This window comes from Cucurbita pepo, chromosome 18 (genome assembly GCF_057944985.1).
Source record: "Cucurbita pepo subsp. pepo isolate OVF chromosome 18, ASM5794498v1, whole genome shotgun sequence".
NCBI classification, from domain to species: Eukaryota; Viridiplantae; Streptophyta; class Magnoliopsida; order Cucurbitales; family Cucurbitaceae; genus Cucurbita; species Cucurbita pepo.
This window is the reverse complement of record NC_141815.1, coordinates 6,154,643-6,171,316: the sequence shown is the minus strand read 5'-3', so window position 1 is coordinate 6,171,316 and position 16,674 is coordinate 6,154,643. Positions and strand designations below refer to the sequence as shown.

At 38.6% G+C, this 16,674-nt stretch overlaps 1 non-coding gene across 1 annotated transcript; it reads right to left on the bottom strand.

The window, feature by feature from the left end:
• Positions 1-14,709: 14,709 nt before the first annotated feature.
• Positions 14,710-14,783, bottom strand: TRNAN-GUU (transfer RNA asparagine (anticodon GUU)). Its single transcript has one exon. It is a non-coding gene; the product is annotated as a tRNA-Asn (tRNA).
• Between the last annotated feature and the right edge of the window lie 1,891 nt (positions 14,784-16,674).

Genomic DNA, 16,674 nt, shown 5'->3' with positions numbered 1-16,674 from the left:
AATGTCCACTAAAGAAGTTAGCGACCAAAATTTAATCCTGATCCCTTAAATCTCCAAAAAAAAAAAAAGTCAATTTGACCAATGACTTCCACCCTTTTACCCATACAATAATTATGAAATTAAAAGTAATAAATAAAGTTTTCTAACAACTTATCAATCAAGTGCAAACAACTTCATCCCTTTCTTCAACCATGCAAATATTCACTTCTGAAGCTTCAAATGGTCCTTCCTCAATCAAATCAGTTTGTAACACATGAAATAATGGTTGAATCAAGCGTATAATTTTGTAGATGAAGAATGAATGCTTGTTGAATCATCTTGGCCTTAGATCGTGTAATAGGTCCAGTTGAAACATTTGGAACACCGTGATCCTTATCAAACTCATTGTATAGAATACCCCCACTTACATGTCTCTACATGAACGATTTGGATCAAATCATTTGTAATGATTATAAAGTGGGTCGTGTTAGTTTATAGGGGAGGCGAGAGAGTTTTATATAGTTTAAGTATGTTGATGGTATGATTTTAGTTTATTAAAGAGTTGTTGTTAATGATTTATATGTGTGTTTAATTAGCTACTTTACATACATAGTTGTTCTCTTATTCGGGAGAAGAGAGGGAGCAATGAAATCCTCTTTAATACTCTAGTTCCAAAGCAATGAGACTTGAAGGGTAACAGAAGGGTTAAGAATAATACTTCTCCTAGAGCCTCGTTAGAAATCACAACGATTATGGAAATAATCACCATTCATGACCGTCGGAAGTGGTCTTGGAAATCTATTAAAAGGAACTAAAATGTACCACAAAACTCAACAACTTATCTATTTAACCTCTCTTAGCCGAACCTTCCTTCTTATAGTTGACTTTCTCATCATTTTCTGTTTTTCAATAGCAGTGGTACTCTGTTTTAGTTTTGTTTAAGTAGTTAAAATCACCAACACCCATTTGAATGTTACCTAAAAACTCACTTAATTTTCAATGATAAAATTAACCAAAAGGATAGGTTTCCTGTGGAATCGATAATTTACTTATTACTTTCTACTTGTGATAGTGTATACTTGCACTTATTCTTGTGAATTTTACATCATTTTATTATATACATCCACAAGCGACCAGCACTTGACCTTTGATGGTTTGAAACCACTGAAAAAGAAAGAAGGTGAATGGATTACCTGAACTTAATTCTCCTTCAAGGCTTTGCAAGGACTGCTTAACAAGAAAACAACAAAGAGGATCTTTTTCCAAGCATAGCACGTGGAGAGCTTCACAAGTGCTTCAACCAATACATGTTGATATATGTGGACCAATAAAACCCATCTCCAACAGTAAGAAAAGGTACTTTGTAACGCCCCTAATTTTCTTAACCTAATTAGTGACGTCATCCGTACATGCATAAATCTTTAAACGGAAAATTCAACATAAATAGTCTTGAAAACAACATCAGTCTTACATAAAGGTTCAAAATCCAAACTAAAGATAACTCCGAAACGAAAACATTCAATAACTGAATTAGGAAATTTAAATAAAATGAACGTTCAATGATCTAACTTAAAAACCCAAATAAAAAAATAAATGGGTAACTATACCCTCTCTTTAGTCTTCCATGGTAACCTCAGCTCCATCGTCAGCCATACATCGGCACCTTGCCTTTACCTGAAAAATGAAGGTAGCACGTGGCTTGAGTATTTTATGAAATACTCAATAAGTCACTCCACTATTAGGGTTAGAAATGCAAACACATGCAACATATGAGTGGGACCTAACTTTTGTAAACTTGCCTTGGGTGCTTTTCTATTCTGGGTAGGGTTGGATGTGTGGTATTTCTCCACACGAGACCCATGTACACGCACAGAAAAGTCCCGCATGATATCATGGCGAACATAAATATCGAATTTCATTCTTTCATGACATAAAGAGGAAGTATCCCAATGCAAATGACATACAAACATGCATGAGGTCTCATAACTTACCTTACATGGCATATTACTTAATATGAAAATACGTTCCAATTTCATAAGCATTTCATGACATAATTCAGTTATACTACGTGCATACAGTCAACAATCATCACTTTCATGGCATATAGTACTAACATATCAATCATAAATTTTCATAACATTACCAGTCAATATAATTCATGTGTCACATAGTCATATCACATATAATATGGTGCATGCAGGGGCCACAGAGCACGCATCATCATACAACACCTAATAAACTAAATCCAATAGTAAAGTCACTTACCTCGATGGCCTTGGCCAAAGTCACTCACAACAAGCTAATTCCAACGGTTAATTACGTCCTATAAGAACCACATAACATATTTAGAAACCTTTCATAACATATCCTAGCTAAACCTCATTGTTAGTTATCAAGGTAAACACCTAACATAATTTAAGTTGACTATTAAGAGTCATACTAACCTTAGAATGCAAAAACAAGGGCAGAAACGTCTTTGGAAGGGCCGTAAACCTAGAAATCGGTATATTGTGGGTATACCGAGCTGACAAGCCAAGCTACCGTCAAGCCGAGGAAGTCTGATGGAGGAGTCGAGCCATGTATATACGTGCAAAGCTGAGAAAACGCGCTACAGGCGTGCGTCTATGTTGAGCCAAAATGAATGCAGATCCTGTTTGGGTCGAAAGCAACTACAGCTCGTGTCTTCATACGACCTGAGGGCTAGAAGCAGGAGTTGTGTCCGCGGGTATCCGACCCGATCCGGTGCTCGTCTTCCAAACCCGCAACACCTTAAAACCCTAATCGACGATGCGCCGACAACAACTTCTCGTTCCCATGTAGCCTCCTCCATTGGTTGGTTTCTCCACCATACCTTGACAAATGCAATGTCTTTTACCTTGCAAGCCAAAATTCCCAATGGTTTTTCCTCATAGCTTAAGTCTTCTACTACTTCTAGAGCCTCATAATCTATCACATGTGTTGGATTGGCCATATACTTACGAAGTACAGATACATGAAATATTTGTGTACAGTTGAGAGCGATGGTGGTAGGGCTAACATATACGCAACGGGTCCGATCCTCTCCAAAATTTCAAAAGTTTCTATAAATCGAGGACTCAGCTTTCCTTTGCGTCTAAACCTTAGGACTCCTTTCATCAGGGCCACTTTCAAGAATACCATGTCACCCACTTCAAACTCTAGATTCCTCCGTCTTGAGTTCGCATAGCTTTTCTGTCTACTCTGAGTAGTGCACATCCTTTCTTTGATCTTTTGCATCGCCTCATTCGTAACTTGGACCAATTTGGACCCACCAACTCACGTTCCCCTACCTCATCCCAACATAATGGTGTTCTGCATCGTTTTCCACATAATGCCTCGTATGGCGCCATGCCAATTGTCGCCTGATAACAATTATTATAGGAAAATTCCATGAGATGCAGCTTCGAATCTCAACTACCAACGAATTCAAGCAGACAGGCACGTAACATATCCTCTAAACTTTGATTTAAACGTTCTGTCTGTCTGTCAATGGAACGTTGTACTGATATCCAAGCGAGTGCCCAACGATTTCTAGAGTCCGCGCCAAAAGCTGAAGTAAAACATGGGTCACGATTTGATACAATTGATACTGGAATTCCATGCAATCTGACAATTTCATTCATGTACAACAGTGCGCAATTGTCTACTGTGTAGGTGGCCTGACCATGTAGCCCTTTAATGTTCTTGGTAATCCTACCATGAAATCCATGGGAATATTCTCCCATTTCCATGCTACACTGAGAGGCTACAATAATCATGTTGGTCTTTGTCTTGGTGTCTTGACCTGATAGCAAACCAAACATCTACTTACAAACTCTACGATATCCGTCTTCATTCCATGCCACCAAAAGTGTGGCTTTATATCTTGATACATCTTGGTACCTCCATGATGCATGATGAATGGAGAATTATGCGCCTCCTTTAATATTCTATTCCTCTATTATTCTACCATTGGTACACACAACCGACCTTGATACAGTAGTCCTCCATCAGATGCCTTGGTGTATTCGTCAGCTGGTTTTGCCTCCATCCATCTTATTAAGTATCTTTTCCAACTAAGAGTCTCTTATCTGAGCATCAACAATTCTCTGACGGAGGGTGGGTTGTATAGTCAGTCGAGCTAGTTGTGCTTTAATATCTTCCACTGCCACCGTTATTCTAGCTTGCTCAAAAACTGCCTATACCCTGGGTTTTCTTGTAAATAATGCTGATGAATGAGCTGTCTTTCTACTTAGGGCGTCTATAACCACATTGCCCTTCCTGGGGTGATATTGAATGTCAATGCCATAATCTTTGACCAGCTCCAACCACCTCCGTTGTCTTATATTCAGCTCCTTCTGAGAAAAGAAATACTTCAAACTTTTGTGGTCAGTGTAAATTAGAGTCTTCTCCATAAAGGTAGTGTTGCCATATCTTTAATGAGAAAACCACCGCTGCTAGTTCCAGATCATGCGTTGGGTATTTCTTTGTATAGTCCTTTAACTGGCTGGATGCGTAGGCAATAACCTTCTCATGTTGCATCAACACACAACCCAAGCCTTTCTTGGAAGCATCACTGTAAATGACATAGTTCCTTGTGCCGTCGGGCATCGAAAGTACTGGCGTAGTCACCAGCCTATCCTTTAGATCTTGAAACTTGTTTCGTACTCTTCGAACCATAAAAGCAGTCTTTCGAGTTAATTGCTTAAAATGTGCAGCTATTTTGGAAAAATCCTTTATGAAGTGTTGGTAATAACCTGCTAAGCCTAGAAAGCTTCGTACCTCAGTAACAGTGGTTGGACAATTCCATTTAGTGACCGCTTCCACCTTGGCAGGATCTACTGGCACACCTTTCTCAGATATCACGTACCCTAGAAAAGCGACTTCACGTAACACAAAATTCACACTTCAAGAATTGACTCTCAGTATTGTCAGAGCCTTTCTTAGATGTAACTGATGTTCTTGATCTGTCTTTGAATACACCAAGATATCGTCTATGAACACTATGACAAAAGTATCCAAACATTACTTGATCACGCGATTCATCAGTTCCATAAACACTGCAGGGGCATTAGTAAGTCCAAATGACATAACCACAAACTCATAATGTCATACCTTGTTCTGAAAGCTGTCTTCGATATATCCTCATTTTTAATCTTGATCTGGTGGTAACTGGACCGAAGGTTAATTTTTTAAAACACTGTTGCCTCCCTGAGCTGATCAAATAAGTCCTCAATGCACGGAAGGGGATACTTGTTCTTCACTATTCTCTTATTCAGCTCCTTATAAGCAATGCACAAGCGCATAGACCCGTCCTTTTTCTTGCCAAATAGCACAGGCACACACCAAGGACAAATGTTGGGTCTAATAAATCCCTTATCTAACAACTTTTGTAGTTGCGTCTTGAGTTCTTTCAGCTCAGCTGGTGCCATACGATACGGGGTCTTAGATATTGGACTGGTACCTGATTCCAGCTCTATTGCAAAATCAACATCTCATGTCGGAGGAATTCTTGGCAAGTCCTCTAGGAATACATTTGGGAACTCATTCACAACTGACAATGTTTCTAGGGAAACCTTCTCTTTCTTGGTATCCACAATGCTTGCTAGTATTGCCCACGCTCCGTCCTGGGCTAACTTATTTGCTTTCATCATTGATATCACCTTTGGCACAGTACCAAGACTCGTGACCTTGAATTTGAATTTGGTCTCGGACAGTGGTGTAAACACCACTTCTTTCTTGTAACAGTTTATACTAGCATAATGTTTTGCTAATCAATTCATTCCCAAAATTACATCATACAAGTCATATCAAATACTATTTAGTCTACCACTATTTAACTCCTGATATTAATACATGACTATCTTTTACTCTATAAGCAGCAATCATATTCACCCCTGCTGGGGTGCCTACTGAGAATCCATGCAATAAAGGTTCTAATACAAACTTTGCTTGACTAATAAAAACCATAGAAATAAAAGAATGTGTAGATCCTGAGTCAAAAATGTCAAAGCAAGGTGCCCAAGAACAAATAGTGTACTTGTCACCGCTACATCAGGGTTTCCAGTATCCTTGCTGGTAGAGGCATAAGTTCTTGTTGGAAGACGGTTCTGAGTGGGGTTATCCGCGATGCGTAATGGCCTTTGCTGAATTCTGGTATCAGTGTACGGCCTCCAAGACAGTCCTTAGACAAATGCCCTTCCTTTCCACATCGAATACAGGCTCCAGATCAAGCCAAACACTAACCCCAATGATTCTTACCGCACACCTTACACTTGGGCCTATTTTCTGACCTGTTATCACAGCTTTGCTACTCACACCTAAAATCAAGGTGCTGTCTATCAGATCGTTTCTGTGTATGTGAAAAAAACAATTCATTTCGGTCAGTCTGGTCGCGGCGTTGCTTCTATCCCACTGGTGATGAAGGGGGTTCACGCGAACTATCAGGTCCTTCCATAGACGTAGCACACTCCACCCTGTGGGCCTCAGGGTAGTTGGTCGACTCAAATACTGACTCAATGGACCTCAACCACATCTGTGCCACCGTTGGAATGTCAGATGCCCCCTTAAAAGTTCGAGGGTCACCCCTCTTGGAATCCCGCAGGTATCTAGCCTCCATGGTTGATGTAGAAGCATTTTCTAGCTGGTTGACATTCAAATTTTGTATTACAGTTTGCAATCATCTACTAGGGCAGTTGTAGGGTATGTGCGGCTTGAGGTGTCGTTGGTGGCAGAAGAGGCTACTCTACAAAATCCTCCCACCCCCAATTACGTCCCCTTTCTCTTCCTCAACCCCTAAGCGGGGGTCATCCCCTAAGACCTCCTCCTCGAGTTCTAGTTGACATCTAAACAGTGCACGTAACTACTAACTCACATAGTTATCTAATAGATTCAATAAACATTTGTAGTTATGCAAGTCACTCATGCATACAACTATACATTAACATAATCATCCGATAGTACATGACATATCATAAATCATGCAAGCATATAACACATGTACATCATATCATTCATTACAAAATACAGATTCACTACTGCATGCATCATTTAATTAAGAATTTTTAATTCTTAAAAAGGCATACCTGACGGTGACGGTGTGTTTGCTGGAGGACAATGAAAGTACGTTAGGCCTACATCGTACGCCAGTCTACAAGACCTATAACCTAGAGCTCTGATACCAACTGTAGCACCCCTAATCTTCTTAATCTAATTAGTGAAGTCATCCATACATGCATAAATCTTTAAGTGGAAAATTCAACATAAATAGTCTTGAAAACAGCACCAGTCAGACATAAAGGTTCAAAATCCGAACTAAAGATAATTCCGAAATGGAAACATTCAATAACTAAATCAGGAAATTTAAATAAAATAAACGTTCAACGATCTAACTTAGAAACCCAAATAAAAACATAAACGGCTAATTATGCCCTCTCCTTAAACTCCCATGGTAACCTTAGCTCCACCATCAGTCGTATATTGGCACCTTGCCTTTACTTGGAAAATGTAGGTAGTACGGGCTTGAGTATTTTATGAAATACTCAGTAAGTCACTCCACTGTTGGGGTTAGAAATGCAAACACATGCAACATATGAGTGGAACCTAACTTTCGTAAACTTTACATGACCTTGGGTGCTTTTCTATTATAGGTAGGGTTGGATATGTGGTACTTCTCCAAACACGGCCCATGTACGCGCACATGGACCCACCCGGCGGGCTCATATACGTACCCCTTGGGCCTGGCTTGGTCAGGCACAACATATTACATGTCACAGGACACCACAGAACAGAAAAGACCCACATGATATCATGGCGAACATAAATATTGAATTTTATTCTTTCATGACATAAAGGGGAAGTATCTCAATGCAAATGAAATAAAAACATGCATGAGGTCCCATAACTTACATTACATGGCATATTACGTAATATGAAAATACGTTCCAATTCCATAAGCATTTCATGACATAATTCAGTTATGTTACGTGCATACATGCAACAATCATCACTTTGATGACATATAATACTAACATATCAACCATAAATTTTCATAACATCACTAGCCAATATAAACCATGCGTCACATAGTCATATCACATATAATATGGTGCATGCAGGGGCCACAAGGCACACATCATCATACAACACATAATAAGCTAACTCCAACAGTAAAGTCACTTACCTCGATGGCCTTGGCAGAAGTCACGCACAACAAGCTAATTCCAACGGTTAATTACGTTCTATAAGAACCACAAAACATATTTAGGAACCTTTTGTAACGTATCTAGCTAAACCTCATGTTAGTTATCAAGGTAAACTCCTAACACAATCTGTGTTGACTATTAAAAGCCATACTAACCTCAGGATACAAAAGCATGGGCAGAAACGTCTTCAGAAGGGCAGAAATCGATATATTGTGGGTATACCAAGCTGACAAGTCAAGCTGCCGTCAAGCCGAGTCGCCGCCAAGCCGATGAAGTTCGATGGATGAGCTGTGCACGTGCGAGCCAAGCTGTGTATACGCGTGGGATGTCGAGAAAACATGCTACAGGCGTGCGTCTGTGTTGGGCCGAAACGAACATAGATCCTGTTTGGGCCAAAGCAACTATGACCCGTGTCTTCATACAGCCTGAGGGCTGGAAGCAAGGGTTGTGTCCGCGGGTATCTGACCCGATCCGATGCTTTTCTTCCCAACCCGCAACACCATGAAACCCTAATCAATGATGCACCGACAACGATGACATAGCCTCCCCGCTTCCTACAACCTCAAAGCGTCTACGACACCGATTTCTAATGAGCACAGCGATCCCAATGTCGATTCACTCGATTCTGCCTTCGAAATAAAACTCAAACGTTCCAAGAACCCTCAAAATACCCCATGAACCCAACAGCTCGAAACCCAACCACTCGATTTCCTTTTGAAGCTCACAAATTTCCGTTCTCTCGAACACACTAAGACACCAAAGGTAACTTCAAGAGTAAAATCATTTTTAAGGGAATTGAAGGGTTGTGCATAGGAATATAAAAAGGATGTCAAGACGTTTCCCATTAAGGTATAATTGTCTCGCCAGAAATCATGCATATTTTCCAACGAGAATAAATGCTACAACATAATATTCTGTCATTTTTGGAATTAAAAATAAGGAAAAATGGAAAAATATGAATTGTTACATACTTGCTCACTTTTACCGATGACTATAGTAGAAAAATATGGGTTTTCTTATTTACAGAAAAATCATTAGCTTTTCATGTTTTCAAGAGGTTTAAAATCCTTGTTGAGAAGGAGAAAAATGCATCAATTAAAAGTCTGCGTACTACCATGGGGGAGTTCACATCACACGAATTCAATAATTTTGTGATAATAATGACCTACAAAGACAGTTAACAGCTCCATACACGTCTCAACAAAATGGAGTTGTAGAGAGGAAAAACAGAATTATTATGAATATGGTACACAACATCTTTTAGAAAAGTAACTTCCCAAAAGTTTTTGGCCTAAAGAAGTAAATTGGACAATGCATGTTTTGAATCGAAGTCTAACTTTAGCGTTAAGAATAAAACTTGAAAAGAAGCTTGGAGTGGAGTTAAGCCTTCAATTGAGTATTTTATTGTTTTTGGGTGTATTTCTCATGTTCATGTACCAAATAGTAGAAGAAAAAAGCTGGATGATGAGAGTTTAGCTTGTGTCATGCTAGGAGTAAGTGAGGAATCAAAGGACTGTCGACTTTATGATCCTATTTCACAAAGGATTTTAATAAGTCGAGACGTCATATTTGAAGAAAACAAAAGTTGGGAATGAGATGAGAAGCATAAAGAAGAGGTTATGTGTGATTTCGAATTGGAAGATCATGAAAAAGGGACGAATGAGATTAATGACCGTAGAGATGAGCCTGATATTGATGCAAATCTAGAAGAGGAAGATATTTTCTCTAGTTCTTTAGAGGAAACAAGAAGAAATAAGCTCATCTAGTTCATAAGAAAAGATGAGTAGGAAGACACTGATTTGGATGTAAGACTATGAAACACGAAAATGACTCTCAGAAGAGGATAATGCAACTCAATTAGCCATGCTCACATTTGCAGGTGATCCCACTCGATTTGAAGATGATGTAAAGAGTGAGAAATAGAGAAAAGCCATGGATGCAGAAATAGAAGAAATTAACAGAAACGATACTTGGGAAATGACAGAATTACCAGAAAATGGAAAGATTATTGAGGTGAAATGAGTTTACAAGACCAAATTTAATGAAAACGGAGAAATAGACAAGCACAAGGCAAGGTTAGTGGTGAAGGGATATTCTCATCAACAAGGTGTAGATTATACAGAAGTATTTGCTCATGTGGCAAGAATGGAAACAATTCGTTTTGTGGTAGCACTTGCAGCTTAAAGAGGATGGTTCATATATCAGTTAGATGTAAGCATTATTAAATGGTTAGCTGAAGGAAGAAGTGTTTGTTTCTCAACCCTGTGGTTATGTGCAAAAAGTTCGCGCTCAATGGGGGCAAACTCATCCATCAAGCACCCGAAACGCGGAATACACAATTCCAACATAAATTAAATGCATGCATACGAACGGCGGAAGCTTAAAGCATACAAGCAACACTCAGACAATTCACCCAATACACTAATAACAATCAATCCGACTAATCTCATTCATGGAGAGCTAATTCTAAGGCAAAGGTACTAGCATGCATGCAATCCAAGCGAATCCTACAAGTATTTCTTCCTAAATACCGGGTGGTGACTTACTTGTTGACGCGTGCCCTAGCACTCCTGCACAAATAGCGTGTCCAAGAATACTGATTTTTCTCAATTAGGTCCTAAGTCAGATAAAAATATGATTAGAATCGAAATCGGGATGAAAATCAGGCAGACAGAAGTCGGACGGGCCGGAACTAACCCTCATGTTCTCCCACACGCCACCATACGTCCTCGCGCGCCGGGAGAAGGTCTACTCGCGAGTACCACACCCGCGCGCTCTCTGCATAGTCATAGTCCAGGCGCCCCTATTCGGGTTGGTGAGTCAGCAGGTGGGTTCGCTCGTGTGGGCCGCAACTGGTTGGGGTTTGAAGGCGACACGTGTTGCCGTCTCACTGGAGCTGCGTAGCTCCGACCGACGCTCAGCACGTGTCCACTGCTTGCCCAGTCGCATTTCGCCGCTTGCCTTCGAGACATGGCTATCAAAATTTCTTCTCTCTCCGTTCCTGGATGATTCTCGGGTTTCTGCCTTCGGATCAAGATTTCAGCCAAACTTCTTCAAAGATCCTGTAGAGAGTTGTTCCTAGATGAATATATCAAGATTTCAGATCTTGATTCACAAAGAAAAATCGTAGATCTGAGAAAACGTTCAAGATCTTACCTCGCAGATTTTTCCAATTTCTTGATGGAAAATGGGACTCCGGCCACTCACATTCTCTTTTCCCTTCCAAGAAAGGCTCCTTGCATCATGATCTTGACCGGAATAGACTCCGACAGTAGTTTTCGGTGAGTCTTCCGGTGGTTCATTCTTCCTCTTCACTCTAGGTTCTCTCTAACCCCATTCTCTCACTATTTCTCTTTTGCAGGACTCTTCATAGGGTTTCATTTGGACCCCTTAGTGGTTGGAGGGGCAAACTCTCTTGACTTTTCCTTTTTATTTTATTATTATTTTTTTTCCTTTTCATTTTCTATTTCTATTTCTCTTTCTTCGAGTATTACACTTACACATATAGTGATTACGCAGGAGACTTAGAAGATCGGAAAACCACTTCAGGTTATCTTTTTTGATAAGTTCAGCAGATGTTTCTTTGCAATAAAAAAAACAACCAGTTGTAAGCTTTTCTACTGCTGAAGTTGAATTCATTGCTGCTACTTCATGTGCATGCCAGGAAATATGGCTGAGAAAAGTGCCGGACAAACTTGGTCTAAATCAAGGTCAAACAACTGTCATTCAATGTGATATTAGTTTTGCAATTAAATTGTCAAATAATCTAGTTTTACACGGTCAAAGCAAACATATAGATGTACGCTCTCATGTTATGAGAGAATTATCAAAAGCCGGGATTGTTGAGTAAGTATATTGCAGCCCACAAGATCAAGTAGTTGATGTGATGACCAAACCTTCAAAGTTGAATGTCTCCTTGGAGCTAAGAGCTTTATTAGGGGTATGTTCTGAATCTGATGTCAGCAGATGCATACATTCGGTTTAAGGGAGGAAATGTTAGTTTACTTAGTCTAAATAAAAATCCCACTTTGAAATTTTTCCTTCCAAAACTTACTTTTCTATGCTATTATTCTTTAATTTTATCCGGCCGTATCAATACTGTTACTATACTATAAACTCTTTAGGTTATTACTTGAACACGATCCTCTTGTATGTCAACCACAGACTGTTTAAGACTGCATTAATAACCTTGGATTTTCATACTATGGATAAAAATTAAATTACAAATAAAATAATAAAAATTATGGTTAAAAACTAAATAATTAATTACGAAGCTTTAGGGCATAAATCACAACAAGACCACGTCTCCCCTTGACAAGTAATTTAACTTGCCTTTTAACTTGCCTTTTGACTATTGGACATCTTTGCAATGATTGATTGGCTTAAAATGGGAAGGAATGAGAGAAGTTTAACCTGCAAGTTTGAATAAATTTCCATTTGACTACTTATTTGTTTATTGGCTTCTCCAGTCTTTAATTGGGTCACAAATTGAGTCAAGTTATCAATAACAAGCAAAAAAAATTGTGTCAAAAAGTTTAAATTGAGAAAAAAAAAATCTAGTTCAATTGGACAAATGTCAGTCAACTCGACCTATTTAGTTTAATCCAACTGGACTAGTGAGGTAAAGTACAAGTGAATTAGTTTGGGTCGGTTCACTTGAAACATCTTCTTCCTCATAAAACCAACCACTCACCTACGGTGTGATTCGAAATTATTGTATAATGAGAAATTAATTATCTGATTTTTCTTTAAAGTTCAAATTTAAATTTTATTCAGAGTGCTCGAGACCAAATTTCAAGAGAAAATTGTTTAGAAAATATAAATAATAATAGAAAAAAATTAGGAAATTCAATTCAAGTAAACTCAAGGGGGTAAAATAGTCCTTTTGTCCTCCATGCCTCATTTGAATGTTTCAATCTAGGAGTTGGATTATGACCATAGACCCTTAATTAAAGTTACTCTTGAGAAGACTCAATCTGAATATTTGGATAGTCTAAATTTACCAGGAATCGAGAAGGATTTCGAGTTTTTTGTTTTAGTTTTCCTTTAAATTTGAGATGATTTTTTTTAATAAGCTTATATATTTTTTAGATGTCGTTTTTGGAGAAATTTCATACAAGTTTCATGAAAAAAGTAGAATTGATTCGAACCAAAAGTCAGAATTCCAGAGAACCACAAGAAACTGCAATAATATGGCTTTCTTCCAATTTTGATCAAAATTATTTCTTCCCGTGGTTGATTAGAAATAAATTATAAAAAAAACTAATCAATACTCTACAACTTTGTAAAAAAGAATACTCTACGACTTTCTACGACTTTCATGAATAAATCATGTTGATTTAGATTAGGTAGGAAAATATACAAAAATCCAAAGAAATTAAAAAAGAAGGCTATGAATCTTGAAAAACAATATGCATAAAAATGAGGAGGACTAACCACCGTAGGACACGTGTCAGGCGGAGGGGTAGTAAGCGCATTTGACTGAGGGTTGGATACATGTTGGATTTTGAGTGGTGCAACGTGTCTGTTTCCCAGGGGTGTTGTGCATGTTGAGAAGATCTGACTTGACCCGACCGCTTCATCCAACCCGCACATGACCCGTCCCCTACGCTAGATTCACTATAACGATTCAACCCAATCTCGTCCATGTTAGTAAAAATGAACAACGTGTTAAGAGCGCAACACAACTCCTTCTCTAGTGTCACATCTATACTCATGCATGGGCGACCTCCTGCGTGCGTGAACACCTCCGTGTTTGCCACATTTGATCTCAGTTTGTCATATTTTCATTCCGGTTTCTCGATACTAACCCTAGGTTTACTTGAATTAGGACCTAAAAAAAAAAAAAAAAAAAAAAAAAAAAAAAAAAAAAAAAAAATCCATCTAAGATAAGAATTGATGATGCATGTCTATTTAATGCTTTTTCTAGAGAAAGCAGGACAGGAAACTTTGGGTTTGTGCTCCAAGAGATTTATGAATGTTATCTCCTTGTTGAGCAAGTTGTTTGCACGTAAATTACGTGTTAGTTTTAAGTTAATATTTCCATAGAAAAGCATGCACGAACTAGTGTAAGTTAGGGCATTAAAGCTAGAACACTTTTCATGTAGACTTAGGTCAAAACGTTTTTAGTAGATTGAGTACCTTAGGACTTGTAAACACGAATTGTATCTAGACTTCCTAGGCGCCCTTAAACCTTGTAAGCCTCCACGACACTCCAGAAAATTTAGGAAAACTTATGAAACTGTTAGAAGTGTGAATGATATCAATTTGTAGAGTCACTATTGTGTGTAGAATCAACCTGCATTGAGAGAGGACGATGGACGACTTAAATACTTAACTCAAAGTTTTGCATGCCAGCCAACTCCCTAACTTTTGATTTGCTCGAAAAATGTAGCACTCGATGTCAACTCCCTAACTTTTCAAGTGTTCTTCGTACAACTCCCTAACTTTTTACACTTACGTACACGACCACTTCGTATAGTTGGCCGAAATGGGCACTCGAAACCACCTATCTCACAAAAAATCACACCGCTAGAAGGAGGGCTTGAACCTCCGACCTTGTGGTTAACAGCCACACGCTCTAACCAACTGAGCTATTCCAGCCATACAATCACTAAACTTGATAGTTGAGTATTGATGAAGACGCAAGTCAGCTAACAGGTGAGGCACTACGCAACACGTGTCAGCATACGGTTTGCGAGCGCGGATCTGCTGGTGACCTGATCCAAGATCCGCAACCGACCGACCCGAACTGCCTCCATTTAACCTGTGACCTACCACCCTTCCGATTACGCCACAGGACACTACGACATAATTGGAAGGAAAACCATGTGCCTTTGGGTTCGAATGCACACCATTAGAGCTAAAAGAACCCATTGTTGATCGCTAAGGTACGTAACTAACCTATTGCATTTATATTATATTGTATTATATACATATATTTCTAGCTTCTAACGTTCTTTTTTTAGAATTTGAGATCATTATGTAAATGATGGGGATAGAATTTATATTATATTTTCCTAAAAAATATTTTTTTCTTTACATTTTTTAATAGAAATTATAATAAAAATTTAAAAATTATTCATTAAAAGTACCTTTGAAATGATGTTGGTTGAAAAGTATTAGGATAAAATTTTTGCAAGGATGAAGATGAAAAATGAGGGGGTGGGAACATAAATGATGAAAGCTTTCCCACCCTACCCTGTGGATATCTTTAATTGTAACGATCCTAAATTTCTAAGTTGCTACTAACGTCTCATGCTTATTATCTATGTGGAAATATAACTCTTAAAAGATAAATCATCTATAGCATACATGTCAACAATATTTAAAACATCTTCTATCTCTGGAAAACACTGCTATGGTCTTACGTGTTTAAATACGAAATTGTGAAATTTAGAGGAAATAAAAACAAATACAAAATAATTTAAAACGATGAAATGCAAAACAACATATTCTAACCTAAGACTAGGAAATTAAATACGAGTCTACCCTATGGATGTGTTAAAGTCTCTGCTTGCGATGTCGCCGTCCTCTGTATATGTGCGTCCTGCCTTTACCTAAAAAATGATATGGCACATGGCCTAAGTATTTCGAAGAATACTCAGGAAGTGGCCCCACTATAGAGGTCATGCAAATGCAAACATATGCAATCATGCTCTTAGGACCTATCACTATCTCTAGGGGTGACCTCCAATCTCAGACTACTATGGATGTGTAGTACTTTCCTACACATGACCCACACGTGCGGAGTGTGAATCCTCAGGGGGCTCGCACAACCCCTAGACCCTCTCTGGTCAAGCTAATCTGTAGAGACGTCCGGAGGTCAACGGAACCCCTTAGCGTCATTCTCCCCATGAACACCCTTATCATCATACTTTGTGCGTCCGCACTCATCGTATCTGGGGAAGTATCCCTATACTTATGAACATACAACATGCATGAGGTCCCTCTAATTTCCATCTTATCATCTCTTCTGACCCAAGTCTCTAGTCTCATCCTTTTGTTACGTTAAGTAACACATGCTCGTTGGATATTTATATTAATATCATTTTCATGCTTTTAGGGTTGTGTCCTATGTCAGTCTATCGACATAATGCAATATGGCAATCATCATCATATAACATGCTTAATATGGAAAACATCAACATATTGAGACAAACGTCATGCAATCATCATACTCATCATATTGTCATAAAGTGCATCAAGCATCTCAAGTACGTATCAATTGAAATGTATATATTACGCACATCATCAAATATCATAACTTAAGCATCATAACTCATACATCATCATATACATATATATCATAATATACTCAGACATCATCATATACTAGTATACGACATCATACGATACAACTCATACATCATCATAACTCATATATCATAAATTGTAACTCATACAATTTCTAGCCTATCCTATAGTAAGGTCACTTACTTTGTTGTCCTTAGCCGAAGTACTCCCTAATTAGCTAAACGTAAGCTCTATTCCT